Raw genomic sequence first — 13,422 nt, 5'->3', positions numbered from 1 at the left:
CGGGAGCAAGGAACACGTCATGGAGGAGGGGCAGTCTGACCTGGACTGCTGGAATAGGACTGTGAGGGGAGCTGCAAGTGATCTGCAATCCCAGCAGCGCGTGCACAGCTCACGGGCTCCCTTAGAAGCTCTTTAAGGCAAGAGACTGTTTAGTTTCCACCTTAGTTCTGCTGTGGTAGCTTCTAAAGCTTCAGGAAATTACCCAACCTCCTTGAGCTTGAGTTTTCTGCGAAGAGAAAGAAGGCAGGAAAGAGAGTTCCAATAACAGTCCCAACAGGAAACAAGATAATACAGGTTGATTTATTGACTAGGTACCCTGGGTGGTGAGGGGGAGGAGAAACAGTCCGCAGGTCCCGAGGATTGAAGGGAAAGCGGATCTTCAGAACCAGTAAACCTGATGCACACGCACCCGAAGCCACTCTCAGCAGCATGGCATGTAAGTGCCCACTGAAGTCTGCACTAAAGGAACCTAGAGGATAGGGTCTCCACAGGAAAAGCGAAGTGCATTCTCCTGCCTTAAGATCACCTGCCTGGCTCCGCCCATCTCTTGTGATTGGCCAAACCCAACCAAGAAGCTATCATTCTTGGAAAATAGCTAAAGGCTCAGGGACTGGGCTCCCGATGAGAGGCGGGGAGGACGAGCGTGCGGCCCTGGATGTGTAGACCGAAGTACCTGGTACACTGTGGCAACGTTATCATGCACTACGACCCGCCTGCTTTGGGGAGGGCGTACTGCTGCCCGCCTTCGTCAGGTCTGCCAGCCAGGCTTAGGCATCTGAACTTGGTTCTGAAGGCGCAGAACCCGGCACGGACTCTGGGAAGGGTGGGGTAATAAAAGAGGCAGGCCATCAGAAGAAACACAAGAGGAAGGAGGGGGACTACAGGGGATAGACTGCAGGCTTCCTGGGTTTGTGTGTGGCTTTCGCTACTGGCAGCTATCAGGACATCCCCCTCCCCGCATCCTTCCTGCTCTCTCTCCTTTCCTGTGTTTGTAAGACATTCCTCAATGATCAAAGGACACTATGCACGTGTAGGAGAATTTCCAATAAAAAACAATAGATAAAAATATTACATAGCCCCAAATATAATATTCACACACACACATTACATATAATCTATCTCTCTCTCCCTCTCTCTCTATCTATCAATACATACATACATGATCTGCCCTGACAGCTACAGCCTATCAGATGAAAACCTGGATTTGAAGCCTTCTCCCCGCCCCCCACTCCCCCATCCCTCCCACCCCCGGTCTACAGAGCTGGATTTGAAGTCACCCTCAGTCCACAGTCGCAGAGCTGCCCCTGAGCCAGGCCCTGGCAGCTCTGTAGCAGGGAGAAAGTTAATGTGCCTCATTATACCCTGATACAGAGATTCCCTCTGACAGATACACGTGGTAATAGCTCGGAATAAACACGCTCCTAAGAACAATTGGAAAGGAGACTTTGCATTGTTCTTTGGGCTGATAATTGCTTTGCTGTGGAAATCACTGCGTTGGTTGTCGTACACATTTCCACTCTGAACAATGCCTGTATTGGATCAGCTTAAACGTATTAGGAATGAAGTATTTTGTGAAAGGAGCAATCAGCATTTGTATGTACCTTTATGAAACTAAGGTGTTCCTGGAACTAAGGCTCTGGGGCTTGTGACTTGACAGTTGCGTTTATGTCCACAAGCATAAAGAACTTGACCCTGTCTTTCGTCATATTTAAAAGACAAAGACTGTAGGGATTAGGGACAATCTGAGAAGCAGCAGAGCCCCAGGGAAGAGACTCATTGGTCAGGTCCCTGAAGTTTGCTGGGCAGGAAGATGCTCCAGGGCCTGAGTGGGAGGGGAGGAGTCTCAGTCTTGAGGTTTTAGTTCCTTTTTCCTTCCAGGTGTTGGTTCTATGCCACTAAACCCTACACCACTGGTGGCACTGCTTCCTCGGAGAAGCAGATGTGACTTTTTTTTTCCTAGAAAGTCATAAATTGATGAACCTTTTACTAAATTGTAGGCCATTCAGAAAACTAGCTGATTACAAAGGCTAGATTTCAGGGTGGAACAAGTGAACACAGCTACACTGAAAGAACCATTCATCTGATGAACACAGATAAAGTTGTAGTTTGCCATCTTCAATCAACAGCATTGGGAAGCTTGGGCCAAAGGTTGCCATCCTCTGTGTTTCTGTAATAGAACTCTGAGATCCTGCTGTGTACTCGTCTTCTAGGTCAGCATTCTGCCTTTTCCCATGGTGCCTTCACATACAGGATAATCTCAGATGAATTTGGATTGGTCTTCAATATTGCTTTTAGATGCACATAAAATAATTGCTTTTGAAACAATACGCTCATGATTAAAAACCACTGCAGCTAAAAATATTTAAATCAGGAAGCATCCCAAATAAAAGACTTGGCAAAACATATCAAGTATGAAGAAAATTCTGCTGGAAGAATGTAAAATAGTTATCAAAAGACTAAGCGACACATAAGGTTCCATGAACTTCTGGGGTTGGGCTTGGTAGCATTTTGTCCAGAAAGTTGCTATATCTTTGTGTAATTGCAGCTAATAATGTAAATTCTTTTGTTTGAAATCTATTCAGTTTGACACTTCTACCTTTTTATTGATTATTTTTCTTCCATTTCTGAGCTTTCTGACATTTTTAAAATATTTTATTTATTTATGTTTTGGAGAGAGAAAAAGGTGCATGGGGGAGATAGAATGGGCGCACCAGGGCCTCTGCAACTGAACTCCAGACACATGCGCCATCTTGTGCATCTGGCTTATGTGGGTACTGAACTTCAGTCCTTAGGCTTCACAGGCAAGCACCTTAACTGCTAAGCCATCTCTCCAGCCCCTTACTGACTTTTTTTTTTCTTTTAAGAATAAATGGTTGGCAAGACATGGGCTTGAGCAACAGATTTGATTCTATTTAATTATTTTTTCTTCCAGTTTCCTTCTTTTCCTATGCCTACTTCCAGGAACTCTTGGTCTCCAGGTCTGTTTCAAGTCTCTCAATAGTTCCTTAAGTTAATTCCCTTCATCCCTATTTTTCTTCTCTTTTTTCTTTTAACAAATGCTCTGTTGTAGGCTTTCTCCATTTTGTAGGTAAACTATCACAGATAGGTGGACTGTCCTACTTGGTACCGGCTAGGGATCCACACACACTTCATGACATCAATAAGTGGGAAAGCCTCACCCTGAATTCAGGACTATACTTCCTTTTATCACTGTTTCCTTTGCTTGTTTGATCAAATCCAAGTTGGGTCATGAGAAACAAGAACAGTGGTATTAACCAATACCCCACCCATCTACAATAAGGAAGCTTCATGTGTGGGCAGCAAAGTGGGTGGTAGATTGGAGTGATCCTCGTGAGCTGTGAGGGTTTCTGTAGACTGTGTTATAGAGATTAGGAGTGGTGGACAGTGATGGCAGGATATGACAGAGGGTTCCATTCCTTCTTTTCAGAATCTGTTTCCCATTGCATCCCAGAGTCAGGGAATCTCCATGCTCTCCTTCCTCTCAGATTTTGCCACCCTTAGACTTTTAGCTTCCTGAGAGCTTCCTTGTCATTCTTAATTGGGTGTAAACCTAAGGTGAGGGTCCAGGGATATTTTTAGGTTCCTAGATTCCTGGAAGGCCACTACAGCCTAGGCATTAGCATCTCACGGTTTGTATGTTAGCAAAATTTCAGTTAATTTAATTCCCTCTTCCTATTTTTTCTTCCCCAAGAAAACATTTCTTATATAAAACAAAATCGTCACTTTCCATCTCTAACAATAGGTTTCAGCTTCCAGTGATTTCATGGTCCCTTTTTATGGTTGCTTAGCCCACAGTGATCGTTTCAAATTCCCATGTACAGTGCTGCATCTCCATGAGGATAGGCATGGATTCTTTGAGTCCCCACGGCTAAGCAAGAGACAGGCCACTAGGTGGAACTCCGCAATGCTTCTGGCAGTTATTATGGACTGATCGTGGAGCAGTTTTTGTTTCCTTGGAAATACCTTTTCCTTTCCAAGTAGACTCTGATGCTCTGAGGACACTGCACCATATAACCACCAGTGAACACCAGTGAATTCCTTCTTAAGCCTGTGCTCACTGGACAGTTGTTTTGATACTGATTGCTAAGTGCCACAGTATTCTATTGGAATGAAATCCTGTGTCAGAATAGGTAGTGAGTATACAGGATGATACATGAAAAACAAATTCAAAGAGCCCTGCCCCATAGGAAGTCAAGATACAGCACTAGTATCATCGTAATCTAGCTTCATATCTAGCTGCTAGATCCCTGGAGTCTGGCAGAGAGATTCATCTTAAGCACATACCTGCTGATTTCCTCACCATTATGAGGAGCCATTGTTGAAAGTACTGGGCATTGTTGTGTGATCACCTGACACATTTAGTGCAAAGCTGGGATTAAGTGTGCCTGTGGTGCTCTATGTTGTTTAGCCAATGAACTGCACAAATTGCTTCTCACTTAGTAACTTCCCAGTGTGAATTCAAGCTGACTATCAATACCTGCTCTGCACTAGGCACCTGGCACAGAGATTCCAAGAGGCTTGTTACTGGTTACTAAGGGCTCCTTTGTAACCAGGTTACTAAGCCAGGATTCACACAAACACTACTTATCTGTTAGGAGGCCAATTCTGCCATGCACATGAGAATAAAGGTAGATCCGAGCCTTCCTGTGGTGATGAGTGCTCTATGGTGACTCCATCTGACTTCACACATAAATTGACATTTGAGTTGGTCTTTGGTACTGGGTTTTGACAAGTAGAGGCTGGAGAAAAGAGCAACTCAGACAGGTGAAACAGGATAAACACAGGCATGAAAGTGTGAAGTTTTTTTCCCCTTAAATAGGCCCTGGAAGCCCAGAGACTTGGGTGTGGTTTGAATATAGATTTCTGAGGGCTGTGACTGACTAGAGGCAGGGGTTCCATTGCCCTCTGCCAGGTTAAATCAGGCCTGGAGGAGATTTTGTTTGGCCTGGCACAAGGTTTTCTCTTTCTTCCTTTTCTCTTTTCCCTTCCCTTTCTTTTCTTTTCTCTCTTTTTGAGTTGCTGCCAACATTTAAAAGTCAGGAGATTCACATACACATTGAATTCCTGGCTGCTCTTGGAAGAAATCTAATACCGAGTCTGCATTTCCTCAAAGCAACAATTGCCTGTATGCTGTACTGAATAATGCCTGTCCTTTGAGATGGGCTCTTGCCTTCCTGAGCCCCTGACCAGCCTGTCTCCACTGCTTCAGTCAAATGTCTCAGGCAAATATTGCAGTTTGCACCTGTGACCTCCAGCTTTATAGAACGCTGCATGCAGGGAGAAAACAGCATCTGCCACAGGACGCTTCATCGGGAGGTGGACTGAAGGCACATCTGGAAAGCCCTTGGGAATCGGCTTCTGTTGAAGGAAGGGTCAGCAGGTCACCCAGATGTTGCTGTTGCCCTCCAATCTGTCTGCTTAGATCTTGGGGATTTTAGAGGCAGGGGATAATGACCCTCAGCTCTAGATGATTTCCTTCCATGGCAACCTGCAATGCCTTTGTCAGTCTGAGAGCTTGTTAGCATCACAGCTTCAGCTTATCTTTTCCTTAGAAGTGAGTTTCTTTTCTTTAGGATGCACACTACGGGCATGCCAACAAGAAGCAAATCCATTTCCAGAACAAAGGAGGGAAAGCGTGTTTTTACTCTGATTTCTTTTGTTTAGCTCTTATGCCAATCAGATGTTCATACAATTGTTGGAGCTTGGCAAACTAATCTTTCATTCTCCTGTTTTTCTTTGAGCAGGCACAGTGCATCAGTGCCCCACCAGTACTGGGCTTTGGGAGGCGTGCAAATGCCCCAAATACAACTGCTCAGTAACATATACGATAAAACGCAGCTGCCTGTGGTCTCTGCACACAGAGACCCGTGAGCTCCTGCTCAAATGCTCTGAGCCTCATGCTTGTGAAGAGTGAGCGGTTCCTAACTGGCATAACCTTCTTTTCATAAGAGTAGAGTAAGGTTAGTGAGTCTACGAGCTAATATGTCTAATTAGATGCCCCTGAGCAAAATGCATAAGATTTCCATGAAATATCTTAACATGCAAAGAATAGGACACAGGAAGGATAAACTCACGCCAATTTGCATTTTGATGGGGAGGGTTAATCTTAGGGGTTATCTTCTAGCGGTTCCGTTCTTTCATGGTTTGGAGCTATGCTAAGAGGAACTGCAGACGGAAGACTAACGTCAGCAGAGGCAGTTATAAACCCTTGGGCTTTGCAAGCAGTTGCTTCAAGCCTTGTCTGCCCCATGCAGGGAGAAGCAGCGTGGAGCTGGGATGAGAAGCTTCGTTAGAACAGGGTGGGGTGATCGGGCGGCTGGCGGGCTTGGGAAACAGGTCCGTAGGTGGCAGTGTTGCATCTGCTGTGGAAGCTCGGCGCTTGGGCTCGCGGGAGGGAAAATGGAGGAAAGGAGAAAGGGAGGTGGATGTTTTTCATGCTCTTTCCAGCCTCTGGACACCACTGCCCAATGTGCCTGGGCGCACCCTTCCGTGCCATCTGCTGGACCTCATGTGTCTGTTAACTCTATATGGTTTATAAAAAAAAAAAAAAAAGCAGTTTTTTGTTCCCTTGCTGTGAGCCTGCAGGGGAAGCTCAGGGACGACGGTTCATTTGGAAACTTAACTGCCCGAGATACTGCGGTCCTCGCACCACCCCTCCCTCGCCCAGCGGCCCGGGCTGCGCCTCCGCGAGGTGGGGGCGGCGAAGGGAAGCGGGAAAGAAGGAATGGTCCATTCTCACCGGCACTCTGCAAACCCTCTTCCTCCTGAGTGGACAGATCTCTGCGGACTTTGAAAGCTGCCTTCTGGCAACTAGCTAGAGGTAGTCCTGCTAAGGTGGTGGAAGGTTGCCTCAGTTTATCCAGTGCTGAGATGTAACATTTTGCTCACCTGTTAGGAAAAAGCTTTATGGGACTGGGTTCAGGATGTGATAAGAGGTTCAGGAAACAGAACTAATTTTCAAAACATACTATATAATGAACCAAAGGGAAAGATCCAAGAAAAATACATAACACTTGGATACAATGGTCACATTTGCCAAGTTGCTGTCTGGCTTTAATCTGAAGAAAGCCCCAGGCTCGTGTACTGAACGCTCCCTTCCTGGCTGGTGGAGCTGTTTGGGTAGGTGATAGGAACTTCATGAAGTGGAGCCTCCCCGGGATTACAGGTCACTGGGGATGTGCTGTTAAAGATTATACCTGTCCCCGGTTCCATGGTGCCTTCCTAGCTTCATGCCTGTCGTGAAGTGAAGACACTGCACACATTCTTGCCATGATGTTTTGCCAAAGCAGAGTATGAGGCCAATCCTCTGAAACTGTGCACCCAAATTGTGTCTATAAAGTTGTTTTTCTCTGATATTTTGCCACAGTGATAAGCAGATCACACCTATCATTAATAACTTACTTTTCATCTCATAGCATTGTTACCAGGAGTGAACTCAGTCCATTTAAATGAGAGAGAGAGAGAGAGAGAGAAACACCAGTCAGGTCCTTGAGGTGTTTGCTTTATTTTTCATCCCTGAACACATACTTCAGTTGAGAAGTAATATTCAAGTCTAACAAATCAGTATTTTCCCAACTTGCCTTCTAGCACTCAAATTTAGAAGTTACACTTAGGGCAAAGTAATAAAAATGCACCCAGTCTTTTTTTTTCTTAATGAAAAACTTGACTTTACATCAACTTAAGGAACAATAACTTCAGGGCAAACTGGCTGTTTGCTTGTCAATTTTGCTGTGTGAGTGTGTTTTTATTTTTATTTTTTTAGCTTATTGCTTTCTTTTTCCTAAACCTCAATAGTGATCTCTGTAAAATAGGCTTAATAAACTTTTTTTCAGGATTTGGGCAGCTGGGGAAAATAAATTAGTGTTTTAAGTGCCACTTAGGTGGTCTTTGAAAGATTATAGACAAGCATTAATTTTTACCCTTGCTTTAATAGCAATTTATTTAGGCCAAACCTTAGGAAGCCATGTAATAACATGTCATTTCCTCTGTCTGATTACATCTTTGAGTTTTGTAAAAGTTTATAATGGATGAAATAGTACTTAACAGCTTCATAAACCAAACTGTTACACACGTTTAAATGGTCTTCACTCTTATCTTAACTAAAGAATTTTTCCAGGCATCTCTGTTATAGCTGTATGATTTATAAAGATTATATTTACTTTTTCTCCTTATAAGAACCTAATGAGACCAAATTGGTTGAATATAATCAGACAGTGGCCTTTTTCATCTCTTTGGATTTTATTTACAAAGCTTATTACAGCAAACATACTGAGTAATATGCAGCAATAGCTAAGTTTGCCTAATGATCCCAAACAACCAACACTGAATGTAGATAATGAAATGACAGGCTGGTTACTAATGTGAGGAGGAAAGGAAATGCATGTAGAGCCATTTCTAAAATGCTTACCTAGGTAGACTTCACATTAACACACTACAACCTAAGAATACATATCTTACCGAGACCTAGCATGAGACTGTGACATATAGCTCAGGTTTGAGCTCTGTTTCTCAGCAGTATAGGACTGGGGTTCAGCCATGTATAAGTGTTCAGGCAGAATGGTAACTGCAGAGGCATCAAAGACTTAAGAGTCTAATTCATAAACCATAGAAGACAGTTTACAGGGCTTACACTCACTAGCCCAGCCAAAAGGAATGCTTCACACTAACATGGGTGTTTTCATTCTTATGTGCGGTCTGGACTGGCATTCCCCAGGTTAGTTAATCACATGCCAGTACTACCTCAAGATAATAAGCAAAGCACACTAAAACACTGCCGGACTAAATGCCTGGCACCAGTGCTGTGCCCTGGCTCTCTGTTGTTGGCACTCCTTAGTTCAAAGCATCTTCATCACTTTTTAGTGATCATATTCTTTTCTTTTACAGTCAACAAAAATTTGCTGCAACTTCAGCAGTTGAACATTGCACTGACATTTCCCCCCTCCTAATCTGGGTTAGAAAATGTGGGGCACCTTGATTGATTTCCCAGATGTCAACTTTAAATATCTTTAGTCCTCTGTAATGTTTTATTGCTTTAATGATGTTGTCATTTATAAAACTTACCCAAACCATGTTTGAAGCCTTGTGCCCTTCCTGCACCACCTGCTGGTGTGATGTATTTGGGAAGTTTATTATCCTTCAGGTGAACAATTTCCTCTGTAAAGTTGCAGAGTGTCCCCTTATACTAGTATTTTGAAATTTGGTGAATAAATCTGCTTACACCTCATGTTATTGAAGATTTCACAACATAACACTATGTTCTTTCTCCAGTCTTCTCATTTTTAGGCATCTGATAATTCAAGACCTTTGACATCTGGATGGCTTGTAAAACATTCTGTTCAAGAAATCCCAATAGGAGAAAAATATCTGGGGTATTTATTTGTTTATGCATTTGTTCTTTAGTCTTTTTTCTTTATCTGAATGAAATTAAACTAGTGTAGGCTAACCTAAAGTAGAAAGGGACAGCAGTCATGGGATCAGAGATTCTGAGTGGGCAATCTTATTGTAGAATGCAGAAAGTCGGTCTCAAAGAAGTAAGGGGACTTGTTCAAGGTCACAGTACTAACTAGAAAGATATCTAAATTTGAATGGGACTGTCAAATCAATATTTTATCCAAGGTCTTACTGAAGGTTAAATTTAAAATTATTTTTGTTATCTACACATAGTCACCATGCCAAGAGTTGTCATAGTCTAAGAACATCTGAGGTAACATTAGATATAGGATTGTCTTGCTCTTCACTCCCTCTCATGTCACTGACATTGATGATGGTGTTTCTGGCCACACCTTCTTGGTACCTAGTGCCTCAGTGATACCTCCTATTTGTCTAGGGCTCACCATGACTACAAAGGTGACTGGTGGTCTGAATGTCCTGGAGTCCCCAACTGGCTTTTCCATCTCTTGCTCCTCTCTTCAATTCCTTTAACTTACTACACAGCCCTGAATCAAGACTGCCTTGTTTCTTACCACTACACTGGGGCCTTGGGTTTCTGAGGATAACACTTCACTTTGACATACACAGTATCTCAAATTTTCTCAACCCATTATACAGCCCTTTCTGAGACCACCACGCTGAGGTTTGGGTCTCTGAGGATAACATCTGATTAAACATACCCAGTATCCCAAGTTCTCAAGTGCTTCCCCCTTTCTCTTTCCCTGAATTATAAAAAAAGTAGAAGTTGTGGGTCTTCACAAGTCATGACATTGGACAAGGGGGTCTTTCCCACTCTCTGTTGCTTTTGGAAGTTGGCCTAAGCTGCAAAGGTTCTTTGTGTTTGGTTCTGAAATCAGAATGAAGGCAGCAGCTCCCTCATTTTGAGGGATGCTTTGCTCCCAGAGGGATGCATGGGGTTGACAATGATCATCAGACATAACTAATACACAGAAGCAGCCTGGTTATGCCAGGGAAACAGTCCCTAAGGCACAAAAACAAAAAGGGAGGAGGCCAGAAAAAGTAAGCATTTCCTGATACCATGCTATAGCTTATTTCTTATTATATTTATTGTCTCTCACTTCCCAGAGTTTCTGATTTACTTTCTCTCACTTCCTTTCATTTTAGGGTTTTAAATCTCTTTTCCATATCTTTCCTTTTCTACCTCTTGCAATGCCCTCTTAGGCTCAATTCTTTTTGGCCCAAAGACCATTTTTTTCTGAATTACATTATCCCACAGTTGTTTCCCCAGGTGAACCCTCTCTAATTCTCTGCCCATTTTAGCTGGCTTTATGAGTTTTTGCCTGTGCAGTTTGAGATTTTGAACTTGAAGAAAACATTTACTCCTTTTTCATGCACAGTATACAAGATTATTGCAGGGCTTGGAACCCCTGTTATTTCCATATTGAAGCATTTGCATCTTAAAGAATTCCTTCCTCTGACTTCTAATAACCATACTTGTGAGAAACTTGTGGTAGCCCTGCTACATTACCACCTATAGATTACTTTGTTTTTATGGTACTTACTCTTACTGCAGGGCTTGCCTCATGTAAGCTGCTTTTCTTCCTGCTTGTGTAAAGGTTCCAAGTCCTGACAGTCCTACCTCCATTTTTCTGTCAGCCTAGGAGCAGAGTTGCCATTAATTCCATGTCCCCTCTTGTCTAGAAGTGCCCTGAACAGAATAGACACTCAATTTTCTAAATGGTCTTGTAAATCTTGGTACTTAACTCAAATGTCCCCTATACTGCTTTACTCTATTTAAGAAAACCCATCAAAGAATACTGGAATTTACAGAAACATATATTATTTGTGTTGCAAAAGCATTTATCACAGGACTGAGGACCATCCCTTAGTGAATTCAGGATCTGTATATTTCACAGGCCAGTTTTAAGTTATATGGAATATATATATAGTTGACTCAGGGCCATATTGGTCACATAGAAGAACACTTACTTCTTAGGGACTGATAACAGTATGACTTTTGAGGAAGGAATTATGTCATATGTAGAGGTAACTTTGCCATTTATGCTATATAATGACATTTCGGTCAACTATAGATGACAATATGATTGTGGTCCCAGGAGATTCTATCTCCCAATGACATCAGAGAAACTTTGCTTTTGTGTAAGTATACTCTGGGAAGTACACACAGTGATGTAGTTGCTATATTATAATGACATATTTGTTAGAATTTGTCTCTATGGGTAAGCATTGCATTATTGGGTTACAAAGCACAATTTTTTAATTTACAGAAGTGCATGGATAGAAAATATGGAGGGAAGGAACAGTGCCCCCTAGGCTTTAGTCCATAGCCTCAAATTTAGCTTATGATAAGTTTCTAGAAAGGGAATTGCATGTGTGTGTCAGAAACACACTCTCATGTATTTACACACATGCATACACACTCATATACATTCTCATTACATGCACATACACTTTACACGTGGGAAGGAGCAGCTCAACATGATCTTGGCATTGCTTGAGGATCTGTGTCAACCTTGCTCTAACTGCTATCCTAAATTCTGTGAGAGATTCAATACTTGCCTCAGAGGGTCACCTTTCTTGTGTTCAAATCATCCTGTTTTGTTTCCTCAAAAAAGGACAAGGAAGTCGACCATTCCCTGAGGTGGCACAGCTCCTTGCTTAGCCCCACCATGAGAAAATGAACTTTCCGTGGCTTGCTTTCTTTTAACGGAAACTGCCAAGTTCTCAGTCGGCTTTTTCTCTCTCCCCACTCTTGAAAGCCAATTTCCTGCTTCAATCTTATTCTTATGAATAGAAACACAGAGCTTGCATGGAGAATGAGAAACTACTGTATCATAGGAAGCAATCACACAGAACACAAAAAGCCATTCAAAGTAATTAAACGACTCCCAGCCCCTTCCCTATATTTCTTTTCAGCTTTACACTGATGGGCTGTTTATCTTGGCCACCACAGCAACAGCAGCCTTGAAGGCAGGGGGAGGAAACAAGCCATTTTCTGCAGGGCTCATGCCGACAGAGGCAGAATTAAGACAAACACTTTCCTTCTTGGCTGCCACAGCATTTGAGCATCTTAAAAGCTATGGAAGCAGTGCACCACCCTGCAAGGAAATAAATAAATAATAAATACAGAATGATGTGAAGGAAACTTCTAGGTGATTTTCCACTTCTCAGAGGGAAAAGGAATGGTGCTGGCAAAGATGGGAATAGGAGGGTGGGGCAGGCCGTGGAGCTTTTGTTCTCCTCAGCTGTGCTAAGAAGGCTGCAACTCTGCTCCCAGCTGGGCAGAAGCTTGCAAGCATCTAAGAAGAGTGTCTTATTCTGGCATTGCCCCAAGAGAGGACAGCTGGTCAGAGAGGAGGGACTCTCAGGACTGGGGGAAGTAGGGTTGCATTAGCAGACACCCCCACATGCCCATACCTGCAGAAATGCTCCTTTCCAGGACAACGGCTGAAGGAGAGCAGGGAGGTTTGCCCGAGATCCAGGTCATGGTGTGTGTGGCAACTGCTTCAGAGGGCAGGCTCTGTGGCTGGTTCTAAGGGAAGTGAGTTGGAGAAAAGATGGCTTGGCTGAATCCACTCTTTTGCCTGCCAGTGTCACACATGCACTGAGGATATTTGTTCTTTGTGAGAATCAGTATTTCAGAACAGTTGGTGGGATTTGGTGACAGGGAGTGGAGGGAGTTGGTTTACCAAAGGGTTTCTGAACTTCCAGTAAGTCCAGTAACTCTTCCAAGTGCACTTCTTGGGTGGGAACTGAGTGGTGTTGCAGAGGACCTGCTAGAAGAACCTCAAAACAGACTGGCTTGCTGTTGTGGGCTGCCATCCCAGCATGCAATGCTAGAAGAGGGATGAGTTTGAGGCCAGCCTGGGCTACAGAGAAAGAGCTTGTTAAAGCATGCACACATGTGTCACACACACACACACACACACACACACACACACACACACACACATCCACTCACCCAAGAGCAACATTAAAAAAAAAAAAAAC

This window comes from Jaculus jaculus, chromosome 9, assembly GCF_020740685.1.
Source record: "Jaculus jaculus isolate mJacJac1 chromosome 9, mJacJac1.mat.Y.cur, whole genome shotgun sequence".
Classification (NCBI taxonomy): Eukaryota; Metazoa; Chordata; class Mammalia; order Rodentia; family Dipodidae; genus Jaculus; species Jaculus jaculus.
This window is presented reverse-complemented; position numbering follows the sequence as displayed.